At 41.2% G+C, this 27,254-nt stretch overlaps 1 protein-coding gene across 1 annotated transcript in view; it reads left to right on the plus strand.

The window, feature by feature from the left end:
- The first annotated feature begins 326 nt into the window (after positions 1–326).
- Positions 327–27,254, plus strand: part of LOC120858522 (fatty acyl-CoA reductase 2) — a 178,056-nt gene continuing 151,128 nt past the window's right edge. The window contains exon 1 of the mRNA XM_040234625.1: positions 327–744. The gene's annotated coding sequence lies outside the window, so the exon portion shown is untranslated. The remainder of the gene's footprint in view (positions 745–27,254) is intronic.

The raw sequence follows: 27,254 nt of genomic DNA on the forward strand, positions 1-27,254 counted from the left end.
CTCCGCAGAGTTTGGGGCCGATAAGAGAGCATCCCTCCCACTGGGCGTGCAGTACGGACAAGCTGAGTACACTCGGATTTTTGGCTGCCTCTTCTGCTAGGGTGGCTGGGGGAAAGGTGCGTCCTCCAAGCGTTCACAATAGAACCTCTGACCCTCTGTCTCCTTCTGTCTCCGTCTCTCCCTTCCTGCTCTGCCTCTCCTCCTCCCCTTTCTCCCACCCCCCCCGCCCCCTTTCTCTTAAGATGTGGGAGCTCCCCTTCTTTTCCAGACCAGAGAGGGGCGCCTTTCCTGCTCCCTCTCCCCCCTCACCCACCGGTTTTAAAAAGAGAAAAAAATGAGGGGAAAAAAAATCCTACCCGGGAGTAATAGCGAGCGGATCTGCTCGGCGCTGAATGAATGGAAGCTGCGGGGCGGGCCCGCGCGCACTGCCGCCCTGCCCACCATGAGGTCGCCCGGCGGCCTGTAGGGCCCTCGCCAGCCCCTCGCCCTCCTCCCGCCCCGGGTAGAAGCAGCAGACGGCTCCGCGCCCGACGCCCAGGCCGCGGTGGCCGCGGGGAAGGTCGGAGGGAGGGTGGTTTCCTCCCGCCCCACACCCAGTCTCCGAGCCGGATATATAGAGTGTCACGTTTGGGAGCCAAAAGACGAGAGCAGCTTCCTTGAGACTGGAGCACTTCCCGGAGCCCCGGGGAAGGACTGGGATTTCGAGGTCCACTAGTTGAGCACCCCCGCACCCCGGAGAAGCAGGTACTCGGGGTCGCAGTCCGGCCACGCGAGCGCCCACGCCTCTGCCAGCGAGAGCCGGCCGGGGTGGCCCGCAGGCAGGGCGCGGCGGGGTCGAAAGCGAGGGCGGGGCGGCCTCGAGGCCCCGACCGAGGGTGGGCGCAGGGCCAGGCGGGAGCAGTGGGATTTCCGCGGCTCTGCCCTGGAGCTGCCCTCGCAGTCCGCAGTCAATCGCCGGCGGGTTAGCGCGCTGGGCGCCGGCATCACGAGCCGAGGTGGGGCGCGCGGGGGCGGGAAGGGCGCGCGACGGGAAGGGCACGGTTGGGTTAACGCTGGAGTCGCGCCGTGGCCGCGGGCCCATGGGGCAGAGGCACCGACCAGGTCTCGCGGAGGCCTCCTCTGCCCCCCGGGCTGTTCCTGGAGAGAGCAGGCCACGTGGGGCGTGGCGGCTGCCCTCTTTGAGCGCTAGACAAGTCGGGGCGCGCGACTCCGAGCCCTACCCCGGGCTGTGGCCGCACGAATCCTCCTACTCGGGCCTCGCTGCTTACCGACCCCTAGACTGCAATGGGCCTGGGCGGCGTCTTACACCATCAGGTGTGTTCCACCTCTTCTTGCTGGGCCTGGGCGTCTTGGAGAGAGCAGGTAAGCGGGTACCAGATTACCACAGGTGCGGATGGGCTTGAGGGAAGCTGCTCACTCACCCTTGGCGAGTATGATAACCCGCAGGGCAATTCCATGCAATTAAAAGACTAAATGACCATCTTCCTCCTAGAAACCCTAGAAAAACGTCCCACCTGCCAGCCTCCTACTCTTTCACCTCTCGGGATGGGTATAGAATTATGAACACTTATTCTTCCATGGATGGACTACTAGGTGTGAGCAAAAAAGATTCTTTCTGGACCTGCCAGAGCTTTGGCGGCTGGTTGAATTATGTATTGCCCTATTGTGACATGAACAGGGACGAGAGTGGAGACAGCAGAGTGACCAAAATCTCAAGTGAATCGTGTTTTCCTACTTGTTAGAGGCTGCATCAAGAAGTGTTTGACGTGCTGGGCAAAAGAAAATTTGAGAATTACCCTGAGGTTTCAATTACCCATATCTCAGTATCCCTATTCATATGAATTGGAGTTTGGCTGAGATGCGTTTTTTTTTTTTTTTTTTTTTTTTTTGAGATGCGTTTTTAATGAAAAAGGGCAAAGAGACTAAATACAGTTTTAAGTCAGTCACTCAAACGGAAGGAGCAGGTCTTAAAGCAAAATCCATTTTAAGGGCTATTTGTGTGTGAATCTTCTAGGAGATGGGATCGGTTTTTACCAGCCAGACTCAAGACTCACAGCATTTCTTCTGTTGTATTTCTCAGGGTACAGGTCTTTAGAGTACTCGTTTCCCTTTTCTGAGGGCATCTTCTACACCTGTTCTGTTAACAAATTCCTACCTTATTCCTATTTCTGAGTTATAGTTATCTATAAAATTGATATAAATCAGCATGAGTTGGTAAATCTTACAATGAGACATTTCTCCTTAAAAGACGGAGTGTGACGTCTAATTGCAGAAGAGGGAGAAGCTTCTGTTAAGGTGGTGAAAATAAATAAAATACCTCATATCAGAGTCATGGGTATCACTTTGGGGTTTGTGAAGAAAGTCATCTTGAATGTCTCAACATCACCTTGAATGTCTCATCATTTGCTTTACTATCCTCTGAAAATGCAATCAGATGTTACTTCTTTCTGGCAACATCTGGGCAGCCCTAAGAACTCTTTGTGTTAATACTTGTGTGCCTATGAAAACGTACGCATGAACAAGCACAACCTCTGAAGGAACATTGGTGTATCCTGACAGCAGCATGCCGCCTCTGCCAGTCTCTTGTGACATTGTGTTTGGTCTCTTTGAGGACATTCATTACTCTTGAAGAGGAATTCTTAATGCTTTATTTTATTTTCTTAACAGAGCACTTAAGGATCCGATAAAAGCTACAAAATATGAAAAACAAACTTATGCATATTAGCATAGAATTTTATCTACAATTTCAGGAGCTCACAGCCTCTTGGATACCCAGTCACCCAGATGATAGAGGTCCAGAGACCCCAGGCTAGGCCAGCTCACAGGGTCCAGTACCTAGAAGGGCCCCATACTTGGCTTAATGTTCTGCTGTCACTGTCAGCTGTCTTAGTAATTTTTAAACAGGAGCTTCAGATTTTCATCTTATAGTTGCTGCTGCTGCTAAGTCACTTCAGTTGTGTCCGACTCTGTGCGACCCCATAGATGGCAGCCCACCAGGCTCCCCCGTCCCTGGGATTCTCAGGCAAGAACACTGGAGTGGGTTGCCATTTCCTTCTCCAATGCATGAAAGTGAAAGTGAAGTCACTCAGTCCTGTCCAATCCTCAGCGACCCCATGGACTGCAGCCTTCTAGACTCCTCTGTCCATGGGATTTTCCAGGCAAGAGTACTGGAGTGGGGTGCCATTGCCTTCTCCCATCTTATCCTAGACCCTGCAAGTTCTGCAGCCAGTGCTGAGCCCAGGTTCATAAGCCTATTCTGTTACTTCCTGAATAACAGCACTGTTTCAGCAATCCTACGTGACTGGTAAATTCTCTGATACAATCTGAAAGTTAGCTGCCGAAGGCTTCTATCACTAAGTCCTTCTACACCCAGTCTTCTCATTGATAAAACATGACAGACAACATCTACTGCTGTAATCATCTTAACAGGTTGTTGTAAAAACATACAGGTAAAAAGAGCTAATAATTGTTAAACTGTCTACTTACCCTGAACAGTTGTATACTAATAAAGATGGTATTATTACAGACTTACTTTTCTACTCCATGTTTCAGAAGTAGCTTGAGGAAATCTGGTTAAGTACATCAAAAGGGTTGCGGAACTTTTATAACCATTATATTTTGGTGGAAGAAGAAAATAAAAAGTAGCTATGATTTTTAGTATTTTAAGTATTCCTTAAAAATCATTATTTGAGCAAGATTGGAATTGGCAACTAAAAGTACAGAATACCTTTCTGGATCCCAAACATACTTCTAGAATTAAATTGATATTTGGGGAAAGTTCATCCAAAACTGAACAATGAAAAACTGAGTCATTGATTGAAATTTTTTGAGAAGGTAATCCTTTCTGCCTCATTTAACGTTTAGATACTCATATTTTCAAACCCTTGAGCAAAGCACTCTTTTTAAATGTTCTGGGAGATACCTGGCAATGTAAAGTACACCTAGTCACTTAACAGGTTATCTTCGCTTCCGGTACCACTGCGGGAGGAACTGAGAAACCCTGGACAAGTCCTCTGTCCCCACATTCCTCCCTTAATCATTTCCCTCTGACCTCAGAACTTATCCTTACCACAGCTTTCATTCCCAGCATGATGGCAACACACTGGTTGAGGAAGAAATAGACTGAAAGGAAATGGGTCCTTTCTGAAAGAAAGGAAATGGCAACACACAGGGTTGAGAAAGAAAATAAACCGAAAGGAAATGGGTCAGACTTCCATATTAAAGTCTTAAAGTTGAGGCATTAAAAGAAGGTGGATGGGGACTCTTTCATTCAGCTACTCTGTGCAGAGGCATGCTGTGAACTTTAGAGTATTAAGTAACCAAGTCCTGTACTCCATAGATTTATGATATCATTGGCAAGATCGCATATGTAAATATAAGTTGTTTATTAACACACCTGATAAGTTGTTACAAGTCAATATGAGATTAGGCACCAAATGAACGGTACAGAAAATAAATACAATAAGTTCCTAAGAAGAGAGTAAAGTAAACCAAACTGGTTGGTGAAGTTTAAGAGTTACATGAGTTGGTCCTTAAAGTTCCCCTTCTAATAGAGATGAATGAATGAGGCTTTTGGATGATAAGTGTGCAAAAAATGGAAATCTGAAAGGGTGTAAAGTTTCACATAAGAAAAAGGCAGGAGATAAAAAGAACTTTCCACTGGCTAGTTTTAATCATTTAATATGTAATCATTAAGCCCATTCTGTGACCAGACACGGATGACAATTTTCCTGCATTTAGTGTGGAATAAAGCAGATGTGTAAGATCTTTTGGATCTTACAGACATTAAAAAATAAATACATAATAACACATGTTAGAAGTAGTATGGAGAAGAGCAAGGGGCTGTGAAAAAAACGGGCTGATTCCGATTTGGTGCTCTGTGAAGGTCTCTGAAAAGGAAAGATTCAAATTGATATTTGAAGGAGGCACAGGGATTCACTTGGCACAAAAGAAAAAAGGAGGGAAAAGCAATTTAGGTAGAGGAAATAGCAAGTAGGAAATCTGTAAAGCTTGGAAGTGTTCAAGGGATAAAAAGAAGGCACGTGTATTGGAAAAGGGAGTTTCTGAGAGGCTGGACATGAGTGTGTGAGTGTGTGTGTGTGTTGTGGGGGGTGGGGAGGCAGGAGCCTGATCATGCAAATCATCACAGATCTTGATAAAGATTGTGAATTTTATTTTAATGAGAAGCCTTTGAAGACTTTGAAGCCAGAGGGTAATTTACATTTTAAGGATATCTTTGTAGCTGAAATAAGGAGAATGGACTAGCGGGATGAAGAATGAAAAGTAGAATACAGTTAGGACACAGCCACAGACTGTGCTGACAGGGGACATGGAGAGAAGTGGGCACACTAGGGGAAATGGAGAGAAGTGTACACACTTGAAGTGCATCTCATAAGTCGAATTGATAGACCTTGGTGAAAGACGCGGTGAGAGGTGGGGGAGGAAAGAAGCGTAAGAAGAAATTCCTTCAGTAGATACTACTGAGTTTTTATAACTCAAAACTATTGTCCCTGATGCATAGAATTTAGAGTTTTCACAGAAGAACTGAAAAGTGACATGGAAACTGATAATACTGCCTGGTACCTCTGAAAAACACGCCAGGCTGTTGGAAAATGGGGTGAGAGAGAAGAAAATAATATGCTTTTCACTGTATCCTTTGTAATTTTGAGATTATTTATGAAATGTGCACACACTTTATAATTTTCTAAGAAGTTACCACCACAACAAATATGACTGTTGCTTTTCTGACTTGAATACATGTATAGCAACTAGGATAGTCTAAAATGACAAAAACCCAGATAGAAAGGCCTGATCCTTATGAAAGTGATTGCTCTATAGCATAACGTACTCCCTTGCTTAGAAGCTTTCCATTTTTCCACCTTTTTTTGTATCAGTGTTTCCCAGAAATGTAGTCTATGGATCATTAGTTTCGTGGGATGTTGATAATAGTCAGGTAGAGAAAAAGAAACGCTTCCTGATCATGTAAGTGTAAGGAACAATTTAACCCAATTAAGCAGTTTTATGGCAGGAGTCCTCAGAGCCTTTAATACACTAATAATGCACTTTAAGAATCATCAAGAAAGAAGAGGTATTTTATGCCACATTTCCTAAACTTATTTGACCTTGAAATGCTTTTTTTGGCAGAACATCTGACAGAGTCAGCATTAGCCTAACACGCTTTGGGAAATGCTGCCCTATATTAACAGATTAAACCTCTTAACATCCACAGCTTTCTATTAACCATCAACTTCTCTTATCTCTTTCATGCAACTTAGTTGGAAGAAAGCAGAAGACCAGAATTGAATTGACTCTGTTAATAAGCTCAAAATTGATGATGAAAACAATTCCACTGTATGAATCAGTGATAAAATGATATTCACAAGCAAGATCTGCAGTGTGACTAAAAACAGTTTTAAAAAATTTAACTTCTACTTTCCTGGCAAGGCTATGCTGGACCTCTTGAGGGTACATTCTGTCAAGTTTAGATGTACCCATGAAGAAGCTGATGCATAAACAGTGGGTAAGGGCCTCTCATGTCCCATGGTAGTTCTGAGCCTTAGTTTATGTTTGTAGTATATCCCCAACAGGGTACACAGTGTGAACACATAGGATGTCTGCAGGAACAGTGATTTTGCAGTGAATCTCGTTCATCTTTGTTCCTGCTTCCCACTGTATTTGCATGGTGGTGGGCTGGAGGCAGAAGTGCAATTTATGACCAAAGAACAACCGACAGAGCAGAACAGAAGAAATAGTTCACACAGCTATGGACTCTGGCCAGGGCTTCATCCACTCAGTTCTCTAGCCAAGGGGTCCGCAAACAGTGACTCGAGGGCCAATTTTGGCTCCTGCCTATTTTACTATATCTATTGAGCTAAGAATTGTGTTTATATTTTTAAATGGCTTTTAGAAAAGCAAGAATAATGTTCCATGGCACATGAAAGATTTCATAAGTTCACATGTAATATGCATAAATAAAGTTTTATTGGAAATCAGCCAGTGCCGTGCACTAATTCATCCTGTTATCCCATTGCAGCTGCTTTGGTGCTCCACATAATAAGTAGCTGTGATCTGCAAAGCCTAATATATTTACCATCCAACCCTTTATGTAAAATATTTGTCAGCCCTTACTCTAGGCTGTTAACTCATTGGCTGTCAAAATTTTAATAGACTTCTTTTATATATTAGGGGGTAGTCAGTTCAGGCTCAGAGAAGGCAATGGCACTCCACTCCAGTACTCTTGCCTGGAGAATCCCATGGATGGAGGAGCTTGGCGGGCTGTAGTCCATGGGGTCGCTAAGAGTCGGACACGACTGAGCGACTTCACTTTCACTTTTCACTTTCATGCATTAGAGAAGGAAATGGCAACCCACTCCAGTATTCTTGCCTGGAGAATCCCAGGGATGGGGGAGCCTGGCGGGCTGCCGTCCATGGGGTCACACAGAGTCAGATACGACTGAGGCGACTTAGTAGCAGCAGCAGCAGCAGCAGTTCAGGCTGCTATAATAAAGTACCGTAGGATGGGTTGCTTATAAATAACAAGAAAAAACCTGTATTTCTTACAGTTCTGGAGGCTAGTGGTCCAAGATGAAGGCACCAGCAGATGTGATGTCTGGTGAGGACCACTTCCTGGTTCACAAATGTCCTTCTTTCCATCGTAACTTCACATTATGGAACTTCACAAGGGAGTTCTTAGGAGTCTCTTTTATAAGGGCACTAGTCTCATTCACCCGGAGAAGGCAATGGCACCCCACTCCAGTACTCTAGCCTGGAGAATCCCAGGGACCGGGGAGCCTGGTAGGCTGCTATCTATGGGATTGCACAGTCGGATACGACTGAAGTGAATTAGCAGCAGCAACAGTCTCATTCACCAGAGTTCTCTCTTCGAGACATAATGACTTCCCAGAGACCCCACCTTCAAATACCATAAGGTTAGAGACTAGATTTCAACATAGACATTTTGGGAGGATTCAAACATTTCAGTCTATGTCAAAGCTGGAAATACAGATAGGTAAATTGATGGACTAGAAGCTCCTCAAACATTATTGTCATTGGAGTCGTGACAATGTCATTTATTGTGGATAGCTAGTATAGCTAGTCATTGGAAATGGCCCTGATTCTGGGAAAGATTGGGGCAAAAGAAGAGGGCAGCAGAGGTGGAGATGGTTAGATAGCATTACTAACTCAGTGGACATGAATTTGAGCAAACTCTGGGAGATAGGGAAGGACAGGGAAGCCTGGCCTGCTGCAGTTCATGGGGTCACAAAGAGTCAGACACAACTTAGTGACTGAACAACAACAGGATAGTTAGTGTTACCTGCCAATGTAAAGAGCAGAAGGTAGTTTTGAGGTGATAGCTCTTGAAAGTTACTCAGACATTTAAACTCATATGTAAAGGATGGGCTGTCAGATAAACATACCCAGGGTCCAAGAAGTTTAGGGGGTAATTAACCCCGGTATTACTTAGTTGTTGAAGTCTGCTGCTGCTAAGCATGGGTTTCTTGTGAGTAGTCACCTTTGATTATTATTTCAGTAAAGCAAATCTGTATTTTATTAATGCATCCTTTTTGTGAAGAGTGATGGTTTAAGGGTGACAGTCTTAAGTTTGGGATGACAACTATACCTTTCATTATCCCTACCCTGCACTTATTGAGTAAGGATTTTTGGTACAAGACTCCCCAGGTACCTTCATTCATAACCATCACAGCACAGGTACAAATGTGAGAACAGCTGGTCCAGTTGCTTCTGTGGGACTTAGAAACAGAAGATGGAGATGGAGGCTTGTACTTAGGTCTGTCACTGTGGTCACAGAGTCTATCCAGAGGTCAGTATTCCAGGGGAATCAATCAAATAGAATGAAATATGGGGCTTCTTGCCAGCCACATTCATCAGGGTACTTTGCATGACTAATTCAGAGACCTGGCTCTAAAAAAAGGATTGGTTTCAGGTGAGATCTTCATTCAACAGCCAATTTTTCCACTTAAGTCAACACTGTATCAAAGCAAAAATAATATATATATTTTTTTGTGGAACCAACAATATGATTAAGTAGACAGTGAAAAAAATCATCTTACTTTAATCAACAGACACTGAGAATAGCATATATCTATTGTTTTAGTCATGGTTTATTTTAGAACTCCTAGATAATTCTGTATCCTTTACCTCTGAAGTCCAGCAAAAGCCCTTTCTAGCAGCAGCTGGCAATGTATCTCCTCTGGCTTTTGGACATGCTTTCTAATGCATTTTAACTTCACAAGCTCCTCCAGAGATGGCCCCCAATTGTTGAAGCACACACTTGAGGGAAGGACAAGAAGCTCTGCCTTGTGAATCTGTAGAAAAGGCAAAACTCTGACCTGTCCTATCCACTTACCCACCCATTCACCTCAGCGGAGATGCTGGGTCAATAACATTCACTGGTGAATAACAGGATGACCACAGGAGGCAAGAATAATATTTTCTGAGCCAAGAAATGAGAAAAAAGTCATTGTGAAAATGCTCCACATTTTAGATCATTTCAGAAAAATGGTGCTTTATTTATCACAGGTCACATTCCACAAAAGTCAGTGCAAGTTCCCAGTATTTTTGAAGGTAAGATAGTTGGAAATTAGAAAGACCATTAAATTATGTGTCTGGTCCCAATATATTTAAAACCACTAAAGCATTTCAAACAGAATTAGATTCTCCTATATTGTTAAGAAACTGGAATAATCTGCCCAGAAGAATTTGATAATCTGAACGAAAGAAGCTCTGTATAACAATTCACTATGTGTGCACGTATTAAAGTTTTTTCACTATTGTTTTCAAGAAAGAACATTTAATACTAAATAGTGTGTTGGTAATAGCATAATTTTATCCAATAATAAAAGCATTTTAGAGATAGATAATACTCATTTAATAAAAATGGAACTATTTGTCTAAAAATTAAGAGAAATTGTCCACTTAATTCCACATGAAACATAAATGTACATAAGATACCCTGATAAATATTAGTGAAATCAACTTTATGTCTGTGCATTTTTAGTTCTATTATGCTGTAACTGTTGTCTCTTTCTGAATTGACTCACTTCCATTGTGTTTTATTTACACAAGATCTTCAGGACATATCTGTTCTGAAGATAACTGTGTCTTCTGAAGGATGGACTCTTATTCTCTCACCAAAATGCTTTGAGAACATTAAAATCTACTTACAAAACTTCTCCAAGCTGCAGGAGAGTTTGAAAGAGTTAATAGTTCTTGAACTGAGCAGTTTCCTTCTTTCTCAGTAACCTGGACTTGTCAAACCTCTCTCCTTACTAGAATTTTGACATTACTTCTTTCTTTTCTTCTTACTATTTTGGTCCAGTCCTGCCTGAAGCAGTGGTTATGCAAGTGCCACTGAGTGCACTGCTGATCACAGGATTGCACTTTAGGTAAATTTAGGTCTCGGTTTCTTTTAGGACAGTGAAACTTTCTCAAATTAGCCTTCCCCTGAACTCTTAGACATACTATATGTTAGCACATATGCCATCTAATCTTCCATACATAATGGTGAGCAAACGGCTTTGCCTTAACTAACTCAATTCATATTCTAAGTTGTAGAATGTTCAAGTACCATATCTATATTTGATCTAAATTTGTCATTTTATAATGAACAAGCCAGTCCAAAAGACCTGAAGTGACTTGTCACATATCTATTTAATGAATAAGTGTAGAATATTATCCAGATCTTATGACTGCAAATTCCATGATTATTCTGTTTATTCATTCATTCAGTTTACTGAGCATCTACCATGTGTCAGATTGGGTATTCAGTTCAGTTCAGTCGCTCAGTCATGTTGAACTCTGCGACCCCGTGAACTGCAGCACGCCAGGCCTCCCTGTCCATCACCAACTCCTGGAGTTCACTCAGACTCATGTCCATCGAGTCCGTGATGCCATCCAGCCATCTCATCCTCGGTTGTCCCCTTCTCCTCTCGCCCCCAATCCCTCCCAGCATCAGGGTCTTTTCCAATGAGTCAACTCTTCGCATCAGGTGGCCAAAGTACTGGAGTTTCAGCTTTAGCATCATCCCTTCCAAAGAACACCCAGGGCTGATCTCCTTTAGAATGGACTGGTTGGATCTCCTTGCAGTCCAAGGGACTCTCAAGAGTCTTCTCCAACACCACAGTTCAAAAGCATCAACTCTTCGGCGCTCAGTCTTCTTCACAGTCTAACTCTCACATCCATACATGACTACTGAAAAAACCATAGCCTTGACTAGACGGACCTTAGTCAGCAAAGTAATGTCTCTGCTTTTGAATATGCTATCTAGGTTGGTCATAACTTTTCTTCCAAGGAGTAAGCGTCTTTTAATTTTATGGCTGCAGTCAACATCTGCAGTGATTTTGGAGCCCCCAAAAATAAACTCTGACACTGTTTCCACTGTTTCCCCATCTATTTCCCATGAAGTGATGGGGCTGGATGCCATGATCTTCATTTTCTGAGTGTTGAGCTTTCAGCCAACTTTTTCACTCTCCTCTTTCACTTTCATCAAGAGGCTTTTTAGTTCCTCTTCACTTTCTGCCATAAGGGTGGTGTCATCTGCATATCTGAGGTGATTGATATTTCTCCTGGCAATCTTGATTCCAGCTTGTGTTTCTTCCAGTCTAGCGTTTCTCATGATGTACTCTGCAAAGAAGTTAAATAATCAGGGTGACAATATACTGCCTTGAGGTACTCCTTTTCCTATTTGGAACCAGTCTGTTGTTCCATGTCCGGTTCTAACTGTTGCTTCCTGGCCTGCATACAGATTTCTCAAGAGGCAGGTCAGGTGGTCTGGTATTCCCATCTCTTTCAGAATTTTCCACAATTTATTGTGATCCACATAGTCAAAGGCTTTGGCATAGTCAATAAAGCAGAAATAGATGTTTTTCTGGAACTCTCTTACTTTTTTGATGATCCAGCGGATGTTGGCAATTTGATCTCTGGTTCCTCTGCCTTTTCTAAAACCAGCTTAGGCTCTGCAAATATAGTGGTAAGCTAGTTATAAGCTGCCATTAAGCTTTAGTGCCCTCTATTCATTGAACATTTTTTAGCCAGTTAAAACTTTGGAGTTTGTGAAACCTTTCAGCAAAGACCCTCAGTGTAAAAATATAAGATACTCATATATTTTTATTTCCTGTTTTTTCCCCTCCTAACCAGCTTCAGCAAATGATTTAGCTTCCCATGACCCTGAGCAGTTAACACCAAGAAGAGAGTGATGGGATTAAAATAGAAATGGAATTAAAATGAATTAAAGTCCACAGGAAAGATAATGAAAATTTTCCCCAAGGAACAGTGTTCTCCTGTATCCACCAAAAGTCCTGAGGATTAACTAGCCTGTGTCACCTTCCTCTTAGTCACTCACTCTTTCCCCAAATTGCCATGGATGGAGATCATTCTTCATGCTTCCTCCTTTCCTTTCTGCCCTTTAAGATAGGTAACACAATCTCTTTGTGTTTTAAGTAGTTAACTGTTAATCATAGTGGAAAAAAGAAATGGAAGAGCAGAAACAACCAATGTGGGCAAGTTATAGTTTTAGAATGATACTTTTGAGTCTTGATGGAGGGCCAGTAGTTAGGCACTGACTTCCTGTGTGATGACATGTGGACACCCCATTATCTTCAACCATCCAACTTTATTTCTACAAGTGAGATCAAAAGCCAATCCTCTGTTTGAAATAATCCTCACCTATACTCTTAAGTACTAACCTCATAGTTCAGTTGGTAAAGAATCTGCCTGCAGTGCAGGAAACCTGGGTTCAATTCCTGGGTTGGGAAGATCCCCTGGAAAAGGAAATGGTGACCCACTCCAGTATTCTTGCCTGGAGAATCCCATGGACAGAGGAGCTGGCAGGCTACAGACCACGGGGTCACAAGAGTCGGACACAACTTAGCAGCTAAACCACCATCACCATACTCTTAAATCTGGATGAGGGTATTTGCCTGATGGGGACATTTATAGTTTTCAACAGATTTTCAAAGGGGTCATAATCAAAGCAAGATGGGGAACCACTGCCTTAGGAACAATCAAATGACCATTTTACCTCCCTGAAGACCTCCAGACTCAGGAAAGATCCCTTCTGAGAATTTCTCACAAGGACCATAGAGCTGTTCTGGATGCTTAGGTTTTCTTGATCCATTTTCAGTGTGTCACACAATCCAGAATGTTCCATTGTTCCAAAACAGAAAAAGGATCATGTCATTCCCTTGCCTAAACCTTCTGTGTTCCCCATTCCCTAGAGCAGCCTTTCAAAGTATGTGAGATGCTGGTTGAAGTAGGTGTGGGTGGGAGGCCTCCCTAACGCAGAAGCACTTTGAGCATCACCCGTCCTTCCTGCATCTCAGAAATCTGGAGCCTCGAAAAAGCAAGGAGTTGAAAGGTTGGTTCCTTCCCAAGACTATGAGAGGAGCAACTATTTTAAGCCTCTTCTCGGCTTGTAGGTGCCATCTTCTCTCTGTATCTTCACATCCCCTTCTCTCAGGTATGTCTGTGTGTCCAAACTTCCTTTTTCATTAGGATACCAGTCATATTGGATTAGGGACCCATTCTACTTCAGTACGGTTTCATCCTAATAAGTTACCTCTATGATAATCCTATTTCTAACTTATGTCACATTCTGAGATACTACAGTTGAGGATTTTAACGTTTGAATTTTGGAGGACACAATTCAACCCATAACACCCAGGAAAATGTGGTGATGAAGCTCTGTCTACAAGGCACTTTAGTGTTACTCAAACAAAACAAAACCTCCACAAAAAGCAAATAAGAACAAACAACATGAAACCAACACCAAAACCAAAAACAGAAAAAGAAGAAATGAACACTTCAAAACTATACATTTTAGATATGGATTAATAATGAACACAGGTAATAACTATTCTCTTCTTTCTTCTCGTGTTTTTAATTTTTTTTATGAGATATAACTTATATGTGAAAGAGTGAATGTGTCATAAATACAGCAAGCAGTTCTCAGATTTCAGTTTCCAGATTATAAAGAAAAACACTACCAACTTTCCACACACTGCCATCCTGTCATCACCTGCTGCTGCTGCTAAGTCACTTCAGTCGTGTCTGACTCTGTGTGACCTCCTAGATGGCAGCCCACCAGGCTCCCCCGTCCCTGGGATTCTCCAGGCAAGAATACTGGAGTGGGTTGCCATTTCCTTCTCAAATGCACGAAAGTGAAAAGTCAAAGTGAAGTCGCTCAGTTGTGTCCGACCCTCAGTGACCCCAGGGACTGCTGCCCACCAGGCTCCTCCATCCATGGGATTTTCCAGGCAAAAGTACTGGAGTGGAGTGCCATGTCATCACCTATTGCCCCCCAAAGTAACCATTACACTGACCTGTAAGTCATCGGTTGATGAGTGGTGGTGGTTTGGTCACTACGTTGTGTCCAACTCTTGTGACTCCATGGACTGTGGCCTGCCAGGCTCCTCTGTCCATATGATTCCCTAGACAAGAATACTGGAGTGGGTTGCCATTTCCTTCTCCCAGGCATCTTCCTGATCCAGGAATCGAATCCACCTCTCCTGCTTTGCAGGTGGATTCTTTACCAACTGAGTCACCAGGGAAGCCCAAGTCATTGATTAACAAGATTCAAAGATAGATTAGTTTTGCTAGGTTTGGAGTTTTATATATAAGTAAAATACAGTGTGAGTTATTTTGTGTCCAGCTTATTCACTCAACATTATGTTTTTAAGATTCTTTCAGGGCTTTGTGTATTCATTCACATTGCTGTCTATTATTCCGAATGTGAATATACCACATTTAATTTATCTTCTACTGTTGATGACAAGTTGGGTAGTTTCCACTATAGAGTTCTTGGGAATAGTGCTACTAAGAACTTTCTTATGAATGTCTTTTGCTGAACAAATGTACAAACTGCAGATGGGAATACCTCTATATGGAACTGATTTATGTAGAGAGCTTTAATAAAAACTGCCAAAGGGTTTACCAAAGTGGTTTTACAGTGTATACTCCCAGAAGCAGTAGTCAAGAGGTTCTACTTGTTCCATCTGTCAATACAAATTGACATTTCTTCATGTGTCCTTTGCCTGTTTTTTTCATTTTATCCATTTCAGTGGGAGAATAGTTGTATGACATAGTACCTTTGCTTATATTTTTCTGGTGACTGACAGTGGAGCACCATTTTGTACATTGGCCGTTTGGATATCTTTTCTTGAGATGTGCCCACGTTTTTCCCCATTTGTTTATCAGGTTTATTATTTATTGGGTAATTTTTTCATGACTTGTGCATATACTTTATCTATCTTGGTGCAATTCCTTTATTAGATGTATGTAATTTGAACACCTTCTTCCAATCTGTCACTTGCCTTTTTTTCCACTGAATTTTCAAATATGTAATTTGAATACCTTCTTCCAATCTGTCACTTGCTTTTTTATACTCTCATTAAAGCTTTAGTGAGCAAGGCTTTGCCCACTGGAGCAAAACCCAGTTTTCACCACCCAGTCCCTCCCACCAGGAAGCTTACAGAAGCCTCTTAGCCTCATCCACTAGAGAGCAGATTGAAGAAGCAAGAAGAACCACAATCTCACAGCTAGAACAAAAACCACATTCAGTTCAGTCAGTTCAGTCGCTCAGTCGTGTCCGACTCTTTGTGACCCCATGAATCGCAGCACGCCAAGCCTCCCTGTCCATCACCAACTCCTGGAGTTCACTCAGACTCCCATTCATCGAGTCAGTGATGCCATCCAGCCATCTCATCCTCTGTTCTCCCCTTCTCCTCCTGCCCCCAATCCCTCCCAGCATCAAAGTCTTTTCCAATGAGTCTACTCTTCGCATGAGGTGGCCAAAGTATTGGAGTTTCAGCTTTAGCATCATTCCTTCCAAAGAAATCCCAGGGTTGATCTCCTTCAGAATGGACTGGTTGGATCTCCTTGCAGTCCAAGGGACTCTCAAGAGTCTTCTCCAACACCACAGTTCAAAAGCATCAATTCTTTGGCTGTCAGCCTTCGTCACAGTCCAACTCTCACATCCATACATGACCACTAGAAAAACCATAGCCTTGACTAGATGGACCTTAGTTGGCAGAGTAATGTCTCTGCTTTTGAATATGCTATCTAGGTTGGTCATAACTTTTCTTCCAAGGAGTAAGTGTCTTTTAATTTCATGGCTGCAATCACCATCTGCAGTGATTTTGGAGCCCCCCAAAATAAAGTCTGACACTGTTTCCACTGTTTCTACATCTAAAAACCACATTAGAGAAAGTTAATCAGGATGAAAAAGCAGAGAGTTATGTCCCAGATGAAGGGACAATATAAAACCCCAGAAAAACAATGAAATGAAGTGGCGATAGGCACCTTTCAGACAAAATAACTCAGAATAATGATAGTGAAGATGATCCAGGATGTCAGAAACAGAATGGAGAAGATGCAAGAAATGTTTACCAAAGACCTAGAAGAAATAAAGAATAAACAAACAGAGATGAACAATATACTAGAAGGAATCAATAGCAGAAAAACTGAGGCAGAAAATGGGTAAGTGACCTGGAGGACAGAATGGTGGAAATCACTGCCACAGAACAGAATATAGAAAAAAAAAAAAAAAGACAGCCTAAGAGACCTCTGGGACAACATTAAATGCACCAACATTCATATAATAGGCTTCCCAGAAGGAGAAGAGAGAACCTGAGAAAATATTTGAAAGCATAATAGCTGAAAACTTCCCTAACATGGAAAGGAAATTGTTGTCAACCAAGTCTAGGAAGTGCAGAGAGTCCCAGGGAGGATAAACCCAAGGAGGAACACAACAAGACACATAGTAATCAAACTGACAAAAATTAAAGACAAAGATTAATATTAAAAGCAACAAGAGAAAAACAACAGATAATATATAAGGGAACTCCCATCAGGTTATCAGCTGATTTTTCAACAGAAGCTCTATAAGCCAGAAGGGAATGGCATGATATATTTAAAGTGATGAAAGGGAAGAACCTACAACTAAGAATACTCTACCAGCAACACTCTCATTCAGATTTGATAGAGATATCAAAAGCTTTCCAGACAAGCAAATGTTAAGGAGAATTCAGTGCCACCAAACCAGCTTTACAGCAAATGCTAAAGGAACTTCTCTAGGCAGGAAGCACAAGAGAAGGAAAAGATCCATACAAAATAAGCCCAAAAGAATTAAGAAAGTGGAAATAGAATCATGCATATCGATAATTACATTAAATGTAAATGGATTCAATGCACCAACTGGCTGGGTAGGGAAAACATGTACATGTATGCATTTCCACTTACTGCATCACTCAGCTTAACCCCCCAAATTGTGTGTTAAGTGTTTCATATTGGTAGGTTAACAGTGTTCCCATTATGGCTTTATTTTTTGTCTGGCTACTGATTGTGAAAACTGATAAACATCTTTTCCTATTGTGATCATGTAACTATTATTCACTTAATCCTGTTATATCATGATTGGTCAATGGAAAAATAATAGAATTTTATATCTCCAAAATTACAATTTAATAGAAAACTTGCAATTACTTTTTAAAATCCAAATGCATATCAGAATTATCTTGAAATTTTTTGAAAAATACAAATGCCCAAGTATTGCCATTTTTTCTCCAGAGCTCCAGATATGTTTCTAATGAGCAGTCATGTTTAAAAACAACTGGACTATATGATGATCTTTTACTTTTGTGTAGTTTGTTTCACTTTTTCTATTTCATATTCAGTGCCCTCATTTCATTTGGTGTATGTTTTCCAATTTCATCATCTCTATTTTTTTTTATGTTCTTTCTCAAGCCTTTATCAAGTATAGTAGAAAAGCTTGTGTGTGTGTGTGTGTGTGTGTGTGTAGTATGTATAATATATATATTTTAGAAATCTTATGAGTTTTTGTCTAAGAAATTTATGACATTTTGATTCTACTTGTTTGACTTAGTATGGATAGAATGCTAGATTTCTTATTTTTTAAAAAATAGATATGCAACAAGCAGCAAAAATTTACTGTATAGCACCAGGAACTATAGTCCATATCTTGCAATAATCAATAATGCAAAATAATCTGAAAAATAATATGTGTGTATGTATAATGGAATCACCTGAAATATTATGTCAACTATACTTCAATCAAATGTATATATTAAGAAAAAATGAGTCAAAGTATAAAATTTAAAACAAATTGGGCCCTAGATATAGTGACTATGGATGAAGAAAATTGCTGTCTTAATAGCATGATGAGTTCATCACCAAACATGGAGAACAACAATCAAAAGGCTTGTCTTTGGTTTTTAAGGCAGATAAACAAAGGGGTTACGAGCCTCCATGAAACCTATACACTAATGTCTCACTAGTTTCCCCGGTTCACTTCTATATGGAAGAGAGATGAAGTAAGGAGAAATCAAAGATAGAGAGATTTAGTGGGCCTGTCATTCTTTCATGAATTCAATCAACATTTTTAAGTTGTTTGCAAACCAGTAGACAAAACAGACAAATAAATAGCCAATTCCATGTAAGCTGATGTTTCCTGGAGGCTCAGAGAGTTTGGCCGGTCTATATCTCCAACAGAGTGAGGCAACAATCGGGAACCGCTTCCCACAAGAAGTCAGTCTGTGCTTTGGACAGGACAAAGGCATATGGTTGGGTGAAGGGGGCATGGCCTCTGGCACTAGTCTACAAACTATGTGAACTAGGGTAAATCACTTTAATTTTTCTGTGCCTTGGTTCCTACTTGTAAAATGAGGTTTATAATAGTAAGTATTGTTAAATTGTGCTGACTCCTAGGTTAATACAGGTAAACCATTTAGAAGAGTGATTGGCTCAATGAGTTGAGCTATTGTCACGTGGGAGAGTTAGAGAATTACATGGGCCCTGCAGAGAAACAAAGAGGTATTATCTATAGTAGTGGCTCCCAACTTTTCTCGCATGAGGGACCAGTTTTGTGGAAGACAGTTTTTCCACAGACTGGGGATATGGGATGGCTTCAGGATGATTCATGCACATTACGTTCATTGTGCACTTAAACTCTATTATTATCGAGGTGTGCTCAGTCGCTCAGTCATTTCCAACTCTTTGCAACACCTTGGACTGTAGCCTTCTAGACTCCTCTCTCCGTGGGATTTTTCAGGCAATGATACTGGAGTGAGTTGCCATTTCCTTCTCCAGGGGATCTTCCTGACCCAGGGATCGAACCTGCATCTCTTGCACCTCCTGCATCGCTGGCATATTCTTTACCACTGAGCCATCAGGGAAGCTAACTCATTTCTTGTGCACTTTAATTGTCTTATTACATTGTGATATATAGTGAAATAATTATACAACTCACCATAATGCAAAACCAGATCATCAGGCACTCAATTCTCATAAGAAGCATGCAACCTAGACCCCTTACATGTGTAGTTCACAATAGGGTTTGTGCTCCTGTAGGAATGATCTGACAGGAGGTGGACCTCAGACAGTAATGTGTGTGATGGGGAGCAGTTCTAAGTACAGATGGAGCTTTTCTTGCTTGCCTTCCCCTCACCTCTGCTGTGCAGCCCAGTTCCTAACAGACCATGGACAGTTACCAGTCCATGACTGGGGGGTTCGGGACCCCTGATTTATAACAGATAAGTCCAATGTGAGAAGAGAGGAGAGAAGAGCAGACCAGGGCTCAGGAGTCTAAACTATTGTCCTGATTCTGCCCCCTGCTCACTTAGTGTCTATGTCTGTATTAGAAAATGACTGGATTATCTCCAAAGTTCCTCCCAGCTCTCAAACTCTAGGGTTCTGTGGCTCCTGCTGAGGTAGGCTTAATAAATATCATTTGGGTTCTGGTTTGTTGTTGTCGTTCAGTTGCTCAGTCGTGTCTGACTCTTTGCAACCCCATGGACTATAGCATGCCAGGCTTCCCAGTCCTCCACTACCTTCAGAATCTGCTCAAACTCATGTCCCTTGAGTCAGTGATGCCATCCAACCATCTCATCCTCTGTCAACCCCTTCTCTTCCTGCCCTCAATTTTGCCCAGCATCAGGGTCTTTTCCAATGAGTCAACTCTTTGCATCAGGTGGGCAAAGTATTAGAGCTTTAGCTTAAGCACCAGTGCTTCCAATGAATATTCAGGGTTGATTTCCTTTAGGATTGACTGGTTTGATCTCCTTGATATTCAGGGGACTCTCAAGAGTCTTTTCCAGCACCACAGTTCAAAAGCATCAATTCTTTGGCACTCTGCCTTCTTTATGGTCCAGCTCTTATATCTGTACATGACCACTGGAAAACCATAACTTTGACTATATGGGCCTTTGTTGGCAAGGTGATCTCTTCTCTTTTTATACTGTCTAGGTTTGTCATAGCTTTTCTTCCAAGGAGCCGGTGTCTTTTCATTTCATGGCTGTAGTCACCAGTGGTAAAGAAATTTAAAAAAGAAAGAAAATTCTATTATGAGATTTCCAGTTGAGTGACTAGGTGAGCACTGATTCATTTCAAAAGAAATTGCAAGGCATGAAGAGACTGGTGTATGGAGACTGGGAATGATGTAGCACAGATTCATGGATAGAATTTTTAGGTTGAAAGAAACCATTTCTATCATTTTAATTCAGGGTGGTGGAGAGGCAGTGCGTTTCAGTGGCTCACAATGATTATAGAAACAGAAACTCAGTGGTCAGGGCCCAGGCTTGACTCTTTCTGGAAGGTTACTTAAGTGCTCTGTTTCTTCATCTTTAAAATGCAGATAAAATGCAGGCTGAACTGTGCACAATGGCCATTTGTAGGTCACGATGGTTGACTGTTGGCAATTTCTCATCTTCAACCTAATAATAGACACAAGTAAAGAATCTGCCTGCCAATGAAGGAGACGTACGAGGTTCAGTTTTAACTCCTGGATCAGGAAGATCCCCTGGAGCAGGAAATGGCAACCCACTCCAGTATTCTTGCCTGGGAAATCCCATGGACAGAGGAGCCTGGCGGGCCACAATCCATCGAGCCACCAAGAGTCGGCCATGACTGAGTGACTGAGCTCTCAACACACTGAGAAATAAAAAAATTGAACAATCTAAAGGCAGCAGTTAATACAGGATAAGGTGCCATAGAAATAATGTCCTCATTAGTAAACCTATTTTACTTGTTTGGCATTTATTGCACCAGGTTTTATTTGGTGAGAACAATAGGCATTGCATAATGCCTCTATTTAAGCCTCTTTTCCTTCCTTTGATATAGGCCTTGGTTAAGCAATTAGTCTGTCAAAGTACCACTGTATTCACTTTCAGGATGGCTACCACTACCAGTTTGCTTGTTTCTAGTGCTTTCATCAAACAGGCATGTAACTACTCCAAAGGGAATTTTAACATCAAAGCTCCTGGGTTGAAACTAGCTTTCTCTACCTCTTTTCCTCAAACCACCCACTCCCTCCCCATCCCAGCCGTTGGCATCCTCAGGCATAGTTTCTACCTCCCTCAGAGTGTAATGCCACACATCATCTGAGGACCCTCAACATTACAGTCACCAGACTGGTCCTCAGGGAGGTGAAAGGAGCAGGGGTTTCTAAGAGTGGTCCTGCATGGAAGCCCAAAGGAGGAGCTAACTGAGGAATACGAGAGAAGTAACAAAAACAGAACGTTTTCTATTTGAACAGGAAGAAGAAAATATGTCCTGAGTAAAAGCAGTATACCAGCTACAGTTCCTTACAAAACTGTTTACTGATCATTGCCTGGCATCATTTGTGTATTAACCATGATTCATGGGGTTGGATTGATGTAAGCCCTGCCATGTGATTTGTCTTCTTACTTTCTTTATTGTGTGTTTTGAAGAACTCTTCATGTCAGTAAATTTACCAAGTGTTTTCTCTTTGTCCTAGACTTTTATGTCTTGTTTAAAGACATCCTTCCCTATCTGTTTTGGTTTTTAAGTAATCAGTTTGTAAACTTCTTCCTCAGTGAGACTGTGATTTAAGACTCAAGGTTTAATCAGTTCAGTTCAGTCGCTCAGTCATGTCAGTCTGTGCGACCCCATGGACTGCATGGACAGGCTTCCCTGTCCATCACCAACTACTAGTGATATCATCCAACTGTCTCATCCACTGTCGTCCCCTTCTCCTCCTGCCTTCAATCTTTCCCAGCATCAGGGTCTTTTTAAAGGGGTCAGTTCTTTCCATCAGTTGGCCAGATAATATTGGAGCTTCAGCTTCAGCATCAATCCTTCCAATGAATATTCAGGACTGATTTCCTTTAGGATTGACTGGTTTGATATCCTTGCAGTTCAAGGGACTCTGAAGAGTCTTTTCCAATACCACAGTTCAAAAGAATCAATTCTTTGGCACTCAGATTGCTTTATGGTCCAACTCTCACATTCATACAGTTCAGTTCAGTTCAGTCGCTCAGTCGTGTCTGACTCTTTGCGACCCCATAGACTGCAGCACGTCAGATATAGCTGTCCATCAACAACTCCTGGAGTTCACTCAAACTCATGCCCACTGAGTCGGTAATGCCATCCAACCTTCTCATACTCTGTTGTCCCCTCTTCTCCACCTTCAATCTTGCCCAGTATCAGGGTCTTTTCAAATGAGTCAGCTCTTCGCATCAGGTGCCCAAAGAATTGGAGTTTCAGCTTCAACATCAGTCCTTCCAATGAACACTCAGAACCGATCTCCTTTAGGATGGACTGGTTGGATCTCCGTGCTGTCCAAGGGACTATCAAGAGTCTTCTCCAACACCACAGTTCAAAAACAATAATTCTTAGGTGCTCAGCTTTCTTTATAGTCCAACTCTCACATCCATACATGACTACTGGAAAAACCATGGCTTTGACTAGATGGACCTTTTTTGGCAAAGTAATGTCTGCTTTTTAATATGCTGTCTAGGTTGGTTATAGCTTTCCTTCCAAGGAGCAAGCATTTTTTAAATTCACAGCTGCAGTCACCATCTGCAGTGATTTTGGAGCCCAAAAAATAAAGTCTGCCACTGTTTCCACTGTTTTCCCATCTATTTCCCATGAAGTAATGGGACTAGATGCCATGATACTTGTTTTTTGAATGCTGACATTTAAGACAACTTTTTCACTCTCCTCTTTTACTTTCATCAAAAGGCTTTTTAGTTCCTTTTCACTTTCTTCTGTAAGGGTGATGTCATCTGCATGTCATCTGAGGTTATTGATATTTCTCCTGGTAATCTTGATTCCAGCTTGTGCTTCATCCAACCTGGCATTTCACATAATGTACTCTGCATATAAGTTGATTAAACTGTGTGACAATGTACAGCCTTGACAGACTCCTTTCCCAGTGTGGAACCAATCTGTTGTTCCATGTCCAGTTCTAACTGTTGCTTCCTGGCCTGCATACAGATTTCTCAGGAGGCAGGTAAGGTGGTCTGGTATTCCCATCTCTTGAAGAATTTTCCACATTTTGTTGTGATCCAAATAGTCAAAGGCTTTGGCATAGTCAATAAAGCAGAAATAGATATTTTTCTGGAACTCTCTTGCTTTTTCAATGATCCAGCGGATGTTGGCAATTTGATCTCTGGTTCCTTTGCCTTTTCTAAGTCCAACTTGAACATCTGGAAGTTCACGGTTCACATACTGTTGAAGCCTTGCTTGGAGAATTTTGAGCATTACTCTGCTAGCGTGTGAGATGAGTGCAGTTGTGCAATAGTTTGAGCATTCTTTTGCATTGCCTTTTCTTTGGGATTGGAACGAAAACTGACCTTTTCCGATCCTGTGGCCACTGCTGAGTTTTCCAAATTTGTTGGCATATTCAATGTAGCATTTTCACAGCATCATCTTTTAGGATTTGAAATAGCTCAGCTGGAATTCCATTACCTCCACTAGCTTTGTTTGTAGTGATGCTTCCTAAGGCCCTCTTGACTTTTGTCTTCCAGGATGTCTGGTTTTAGGTGAGTGATCACACTATCATGATTATCTGGGTCATGAAGATCTTTTTTGTATAGTTCTTCTCTGTATTCTTGCCACCTCTTCTTAATATCTTCTGCTTCTGTTAGATCCACACCATTTCTGTCCATTATTGTGCCCATCTTACATGAAATGTTCACTTGGCATCTCTAATTTTCTTGAAGAGATCTCAAGTCTTCCCCATTCTATTGTTTTCCTCTATTTCTTTGCATTGATCACTGAGGAAGGCTTTCTTTTCTCCTTGCTATTCTTTGGAACTCTGCATTCAGATGGGTATATCTTTCCTTTTCTACTTTGCCTTTTGCTTCTCTTCTTTTCTCAGTTATTTGTAAGGCCTCCTCTGAGCATTTTGCCTTTTTGCATTTCTTTTTCTTGAGGATCATCTTAATCACTGCCTCCTATACAATGTCATGGATCTCCGTCCACAGTTCTTCAGGCACTTTGTCTATCAAATCTGTCTGATTCAAGGTTACAATTAGTCTGTTTCCTCCTATTGGTGTCAATGCAATGATACAGTTCACACAAAGGAAGGGAATACACCAAGTGAATTGCATGCTAGTAAATCATGGCTGATTAAAATCACTCTTATTTTCCTGAATGTTTAACAAGTTGAGGTACTATGCAATATACTTTATAAAATCCATATCCAATCAATCATGGAGGTTACACATTTTGCAGATAAGGAAACTAATATCTACAAAGTTTAAAATAGTCATTAGGCAAACATTAACACAAAAATGCAGTTATTGTTGAAGCATAATCATTTAAGAGAGCCAATTCCAACTCAAAAATCTATTTTGAGAGTGAGTAAAAAGAAGCCTTTGGTATTGAAACACTCATGGTTTAGATACAGTAGATATTTGTGTTGAGAGTAGCATCCTACTTTCCTGAAAATCAATACAAAATTATTCTATATTCATTTTTGATGAACAGTGTCTAAGGCATAGAATTGTGAGTTTTTCTTCACTCTCAAGAGAGAGTTTGGAAAATAATTGTATCAACAGGTAAATATGCAAAGTCTCAGAAAGGAAATTGGCTGTTGAAGATAGAATCACCTTGCAAATTCAATACACTTGAACCTTTAAAGTTCTAATATACTGATATGTGGTGGCTAAGAAAAAATAGAGAACAGAGAGGCATTGGGTATGCATGTATCCTAGATGTTATTCTATAGGGAAAGCAGGAAGCAAATGAACACTTCGTAAAGATTTTTTTTTTCTCTCATTACCTTTGGGAGTTAGACAACTTCACTTTCTTTTAGTAAAAAAAAACAAAAACAAAAACAAAAAAAAAACTTGGCCTTTGCCAAATCACTTGGTGTCTGTCTCTTCAGTTTTCACATCCATGGATAATTGTATCTACTATTTACCTCCCAGGATTGTGGTGAGAAAATACTGAAATGTGCATATTTGAAGAACTGTTAAGATAAAGTGCAAGATATTATAATAAGAGTTGCTAAAATGTTAATAGTAAGTAGTATTGATAGCATACAAGACATAAATTTGTATGCATGTGGATAGATTCCAATATCCATGTCTATATATAATTTTGTACACAAATAGTAATAATAACACCCTTAATTTAAATTACATTTTATACCCCATGAAGGATTTTTCCATTGTTTCACATCAGCCTCCCATGTGAGTTGGGCCAAGTGTCATCCTACCTTTCCATGTTGCTCAGGCAGGTCTTTGTTTTCTCCCCAAAGGCAAACCTCTCCTCTTGTGCAATTTCTGCAATTTCTGCCAGTCCTTGTTGCCATTACTTTTCACCTCCAGATCATTCTTCAATATCTGTCAGACATGCAGCTCACAAATGTCCATTCCTTTAAAACTTCTGTCAACTTTCATATCAAACACTAAATAAAGCACCTTGTTTTTAGAAACCTACTTCCTAGTCTAACCTTTGCATGTCTCACACACACACACACACACACACACACACACACACGCTTTCTCCTACTCATCATGAGCTTCCTCCTGGTTTTACTTCCTTCTCTGAGCACCAGGTCTGCTACTTTACTCATCTGCCAGCTGCTGACCTTTTCCATTTGTTTTCCCCAAGTCCATTGTTTATACCCCCAAATCTGCATGTTGCCAACAATCTATTTTTCCTGCTCCAACTTCAGGCACTCAGATGTTGCTGGAGAAAACCATGTAAGTATTTGTATGAAGTGGTAGATAGTATAAATCTATCTTTAACCTCTGCTTGACACTCTGCAGCTTCAGCTTCTTCACTGGTTTCTGGTCTGTTTTCTTTCTTACCTAGAGCAATGATTATGAATATTTATCCCTTTCCAGGAACACTTTCCCTTAGCTCTTTAATTGGCAAAATATGATCTTGCCCTATACTCCTTAGAGGAAAAAATAAGTAACCAAAGATCTCACTCAAGTTCTGTTCTGACCTCCATTTATCTACCTCTTTCCCCCCTTTTCAGAGGATGAAATGACCTTGCTATGTTCAGTGTTGATCAGTCTGTCTTTTCTACTAATTTTATGCCCTCTCAGCTTCTCTAAAACCTCACCTACATTTATTTTCCTTCTCTCTCTTTTCTGTCTAATTCCTCTCAGGTTCTGCATATGCTCAAACATCTCTGTCACCAATAAATGAACTTTCCCCACTCTTCCTTATTTGTATGTCCTTCTATTCTTCTGTTACTACCTAGTCACCTACATTACTTTTCTTTCTTTTCCTACTCACTTTCTCCCAGAGGTAATTTACTCTTCCTGTTCTAATTAAGTGAACTGTCCAGAGTTGTCATATAAATACTATGATCGAAGCCAGTTCATGCATTATTCTGACACAATTTGATGCTTTATTTAGTCACTTTTTTCTTCTATGTTGACATTTTACCTTACTCAATAAAGATGCCTTCTTTGGATGAGTATGTGAATGTAACTTGCTGCTTTGACCAATGACTGGGAATGGTATCTGGGGACCAAATGTAAGACCTCATGTAGGAAATGAGGACTTTAAAGATAGTGCTGGGAATTATGGGGAAATACAGATCCCACATTATCACTTACTGACATGACGTTCTTAGAGAAATGGTACGTCAAAAATAAAAAGTGTAGTCAAAGTAAATGTGCATATCCTCATCAATTAATTATAAATAGGTTTTGCACTCAAAGTTCCAGAAAATACCAGAGGGTGAGTTTGTGATAATGTGTCACTTAAAAGTAAACACAGATGTCAAGGGAAGTCTTTTCTGTATGGTTTATCCTGGCTTGAAACCAGAGACCAATTGGGAGTTGTTGAACTTTGGTTCTTTCTCCATAAAAGAAGAGCGTGTGTAATTAGATGAACCTGCCTCTGTTGACAGAAATTACTAAGATTTATGATGCTGTGAGGGACTATAGGGAAACTTTTACTGTTAGCAAGTGTCAAGTTACCTCAAATGAGTTCCTGGTCAACTCATTTGT

Source organism: Oryx dammah, unplaced genomic scaffold, assembly GCF_014754425.2.
Source record: "Oryx dammah isolate SB20612 unplaced genomic scaffold, SCBI_Odam_1.1 HiC_scaffold_29, whole genome shotgun sequence".
NCBI lineage: Eukaryota > Metazoa > Chordata > Mammalia > Artiodactyla > Bovidae > Oryx > Oryx dammah.